Source organism: Mustelus asterias, chromosome 4 (assembly GCF_964213995.1).
Source record: "Mustelus asterias chromosome 4, sMusAst1.hap1.1, whole genome shotgun sequence".
NCBI lineage: Eukaryota > Metazoa > Chordata > Chondrichthyes > Carcharhiniformes > Triakidae > Mustelus > Mustelus asterias.
This window is the reverse complement of record NC_135804.1, coordinates 76,766,306-76,771,221: the sequence shown is the minus strand read 5'-3', so window position 1 is coordinate 76,771,221 and position 4,916 is coordinate 76,766,306. Positions and strand designations below refer to the sequence as shown.

General features: G+C 77.0%; 1 protein-coding gene across 1 annotated transcript in view; it reads left to right on the top strand.

Moving 5' to 3' along the window:
• The window catches only part of taf7 (TAF7 RNA polymerase II, TATA box binding protein (TBP)-associated factor), a 53,379-nt gene that overhangs the window by 117 nt on the left and 48,346 nt on the right, over positions 1-4,916 (top strand). The gene's annotated exons all lie outside the window — the stretch shown is intronic.

Sequence of the window (4,916 nt, the reverse complement as noted above, 5' to 3'; positions counted from 1 at the left end):
GTACCGGGATTCGCCCCTTTCCTTCATTCTCCCCTCAACTTACCCCGACTCCAAGAACCCGCTCCCCATCTCCCCCCCCCCCCGGTTCTCTCCCCCCCCACCCCCGGTTCTCTCCCCCCCCCCCACCCCCGGTTCTCTCCCCCCCCCCCACCCCCGGTTCTCTCCCCCCCCCCACCCCCGGTTCTCTCCCCCCCCCCCCCACCCCCGGTTCTCTCCCCCCCCCCCCACCCCCGGTTCTCTCCCCCCCCCCACCCCCGGTTCTCTCCTCCCCCCCCCCCACCCCCGGTTCTCTCTCCCCCCCCCCCCCCGGTTCTCTCCCCCCCCCCCCCCCCACCCCCGGTTCTCTCCCCCCCCCCCCCCCCCCCGGTTCTCTCCCCCCCCCCCCCCCCCCCGGTTCTCTCCCCCCCCCCCCCCCCCCACCCCCAGTTCTCCCCCCCCCCCCCCACCCCCGGTTCTCCCCCCCCCCCCCCCCCCCACCCCCGGTTCTCCCCCCCCCCCCCACCCCCGGTTCTCCCCCCCCCCCACCCCCGGTTCTCCCCCCCCCCCCCCCCACCCCCGGTTCTCCCCCCCCCCCCCCCACCCCCGGTTCTCCCCCCACCCCCGGTTCTCCCCCCCCCCCCACCCCCGGTTCTCCCCCCCCCCCACCCCCGGTTCTCCCCCCCCCCCACCCCCGGTTCTCCCCCCACCCCCTCCCCCGGTTCTCCCCCCACCCCCTCCCCCGGTTCTCCACCCCCCCCCCACCCCCCGGTTCTCCACCCCCCCCACCACCGGTTCTCCTCCCCCCCCCCCCCCCCCCGGTTCCCCCCCCCCCCCCAGTTCTCTCCCGCCCCCCACCCCCGGTTCTCTCCCCCCCCCCCCCACCCCCGGTTCTCTCCCCCCCCCCCCCCCCACCCCCGGTTCTCTCCCCCCCCCCCCCCACCCCCGTTTCTCTTCCCCCCCCCCCCCACCCCCGTTTCTCTTCCCCCCCCCCCCCACCCCCGTTTCTCTTCCCCCCCCCACCCCCGTTTCTCTTCCCCCCCCCCACCCCCGTTTCTCTTCCCCCCCCCCCCCCGTTTCTCTTCCCCCCCCCCCCGTTTCTCTTCCCCCCCCCCCCGTTTCTCTTCCCCCCCCCCCCCGTTTCTCTTCCCCCCCCCCCCGTTTCTCTTCCCCCCCCCCCCGTTTCTCTTCCCCCCCCCCCCCCCGTTTCTCTTCCCCCCCCCCCCCCGTTTCTCTTCCCCCCCCCCCCCGTTTCTCTTCCCCCCCCCCCCGTTTCTCTTCCCCCCCCCCCCCCCGTTTCTCTTCCCCCCCCCCCCCCGTTTCTCTTCCCCCCCCCCCCCCGTTTCTCTTCCCCCCCCCCCCCCCGTTTCTCTTCCCCCCCCCCCCCGTTTCTCTTCCCCCCCCCCCCCGTTTCTCTTCCCCCCCCCCCCCGTTTCTCTTCCCCCCCCCCCCCCCGTTTCTCTTCCCCCCCCCCCCCCGTTTCTCTTCCCCCCCCCCCACCCCGTTTCTCTTCCCCCCCCCCCACCCCCGTTTCTCTTCCCCCCCCCCCCACCCCCGTTTCTCTTCCCCCCCCCCCACCCCCGTTTCTCTTCCCCCCCCCCCACCCCCGTTTCTCTTCCCCCCCCCACCCCCGTTTCTCTTCCCCCCCCACCCCCGTTTCTCTTCCCCCCCCCACCCCCGTTTCTCTTCCCCCCCCCACCCCCGTTTCTCTTCCCCCCCCCACCCCCGTTTCTCTTCCCCCCCCCACCCCCGTTTCTCTTCCCCCCCCCACCCCGTTTCTCTTCCCCCCCCACCCCCGTTTCTCTTCCCCCCCCCCACCCCCGTTTCTCTTCCCCCCCCCCACCCCCGTTTCTCTTCCCCCCCCCACCCCCGTTTCTCTTCCCCCCCCCCACCCCCGTTTCTCTTCCCCCCCCCACCCCCGTTTCTCTTCCCCCCCCCCACCCCCGTTTCTCTTCCCCCCCCCCCCGTTTCTCTTCCCCCCCCCCCGTTTCTCTTCCCCCCCCCCCCCGTTTCTCTTCCCCCCCCCCCCCGTTTCTCTTCCCCCCCCCCCCCGTTTCTCTTCCCCCCCCCCCCCGTTTCTCTTCCCCCCCCCCCCCGTTTCTCTTCCCCCCCCCCCCCCGTTTCTCTTCCCCCCCCCCCCCCGTTTCTCTTCCCCCCCCCCCCCGTTTCTCTTCCCCCCCCCCCCCCGTTTCTCTTCCCCCCCCCCCCGTTTCTCTTCCCCCCCCCCCCCCCGTTTCTCTTCCCCCCCCCCCCCCCGTTTCTCTTCCCCCCCCCCCCCCCGTTTCTCTTCCCCCCCCCCCCCCGTTTCTCTTCCCCCCCCCCCCCCCGTTTCTCTTCCCCCCCCCCCCCCCCGTTTCTCTTCCCCCCCCCCCCCCCGTTTCTCTTCCCCCCCCCCACCCCGTTTCTCTTCCCCCCCCCCACCCCCGTTTCTCTTCCCCCCCCCCCACCCCCGTTTCTCTTCCCCCCCCCCCACCCCCGTTTCTCTTCCCCCCCCCACCCCCGTTTCTCTTCCCCCCCCCACCCCCGTTTCTCTTCCCCCCCCCACCCCCGTTTCTCTTCCCCCCCCCACCCCCGTTTCTCTTCCCCCCCCCACCCCCGTTTCTCTTCCCCCCCCCCACCCCCGTTTCTCTTCCCCCCCCCCACCCCCGTTTCTCTTCCCCCCCCCCACCCCCGTTTCTCTTCCCCCCCCCCACCCCCGTTTCTCTTCCCCCCCCCCCACCCCCGTTTCTCTTCCCCCCCCCACCCCCGTTTCTCTTCCCCCCCCGCACCCCCGTTTCTCTTCCCCCCCCGCCACCCCCGTTTCTCTTCCCCCCCCCGCCACCCCCGTTTCTCTTGCCCCCCCCACCCCCGTTTCTCTTGCCCCCCCCACCCCCGTTTCTCTTCCCCCCCCCCACCCCCGGTTCTCTTCCCCCCCCCCCCACCCCCGGTTCTCTTCCCCCCCCCCCCCCACCCCCGGTTCTCTTCCCCCCCCCCACCCCCGGTTCTCTTCCCCCCCCCCACCCCCGGTTCTCTTCCCCCCCCCCCCCCCCGGTTCTCTTCGCCCCCCCCCCACCCCCGGTTCTCTCCCCCCCCCCCCCCCCCCCCCACCCCAGGTTCTCTCCCCCCCCCCCCCCCACCCCAGGTTCTCTCCCCCCCCCCCCCCACCCCAGGTTCTCTCCCCCCCCCCCCACCCCAGGTTCTCTCCCCCCCCCCCCCACCCCCGGTTCTCTCCCCCCACCCCCCCCCCCCCGGTTCTCTCCCCCCCCCCCCGGTTCTCTCCCCCCCCCCCCCCCCCCGGTTCTCTCCCCCCCCCCACCCCTGGTTCTCTCCCCCCCCCCCCCCACCCCCGGTTCTCTCCCCCCCCCCCCCACCCCCGGTTCTCTCCCCCCCCCCCCCCCCCCACCCCCGGTTCTCTACCCCCCCCCCCCCCCCCCACCCCCGGTTCTCTACCCCCCCCCCCAACCCCCCGTTCTCTCCCCCCCCCCCCCCCACCCCCCGTTCTCTCTCCCCCCCCCCCCCCCAACCCCCGGTTCTCTCTCCCCCCCCCCCCCCAACCCCCGGTTCTCTCCCCCCCCCCCCCAACCCCCGGTTCTCCCCCCCCCCCCCCCCGGTTCTCCCCCCCCCCCCCCAACCCCCGGTTCTCTCCCCCCCCCAACCCCCGGTTCTCTCTCCCCCCCCCACCGCCGGTTCTCTCCCCCCCCCCCCCCACCCCCGGTTCTCTCCCCCCCCCCCCCCCCCACCCCCGGTTCTCTCCCCCCCCCCCACCCCCGGTTCTCTCCCCCCCCCCCACCCCCGGTTCTCTCCCCCCCCCCCACCCCCGGTTCTCTCTCCCCCCCCCACCCCCGGTTCTCTCTCTCCCCCCCCCCCCCCACCCCTGGTTCTCTCTCTCCCCCCCCCCCCCCACCCCCGGTTCTCTCTCCCCCCCCCCCCCCACCCCCGGTTCTCTCTCCCCCCCCCCCCCCCACCCCCGGTTCTCTCTTCCCCCCCCCCCCCCCCCACCCCCGGTTCTCTCTCCCCCCCCCCCCCCCCCCCCCCCCCGGTTCTCTCTCCCCCCCACCCCCGGTTCTCTCTCCCCCCCCCCCCCACCCCCGGTTCTCTCTCCCCCCCCCCCCCCCACCCCCGGTTCTCTCTCTCCCCCCCCCCCCCCCCCACCCCCGGTTCTCTCTCCCCCCCCCCCCACCCCCGGTTCCCCCCCCACCCCCGGTTCCCCCCCCCACCCCCGGTTCTCCCCCCCCCCCCCCCACCCCCGGTTCTCCCCCCCCCCCCCCACCCCCGGTTCTCCCCCCCCCCCCCCACCCCCGGTTCTCCCCCCTCCCCCACCCACGGTTCTCCCCCCACCCCCTCCCACGGTTCTCTCCCCCCCCCCCCCACGCCCGGTTCTCACCCCACCCCCCCCACCCCCTCCCCCGGGTCTCCACCCCCCCCCGGTTCTCCACCCCCCCCCCCCACCCCCCGGTTCTCCACCCCCCCCCCCCACCCCCCGGTTCTCCACCCCCCCCCCACCCCCCGGTTCTCCACCCCCCCCCACCCCCCGGTTCTCCACCCCCCCCCACCCCCCGGTTCTCCACCCCCCCCCACCCCCCGGTTCTCCACCCCCCCCCACCCCCCGGTTCTCCACCCCCCCCCACCCCCCGGTTCTCCACCCCCCCCACCCCCGGTTCTCCTCCCCCCCCCCCCCCCCACCGGTTCTCCTCCCCCCCCCCCCCCCCCCAGTTCTCATCCCGCCCCCCCCCCCACCCCCGGTTCTCTCCCCCCCCCCACCCCCGGTTCTCTCCCCCCCCCACCCCCGGTTCTCTCCCCCCCCCACCCCCGGTTCTCTCCCCCCCCCACCCCCGGTTCTCTCCCCCCCCCACCCCCGGTTCTCTCCCCCCCCCACCCCCGGTTCTCTCCCCCCCCCCACCCCCGGTTCTCTCCCCCCCACCCCCAGTTCTCTCTCCTCCCCCCCCCCCACCCCCGGTTCT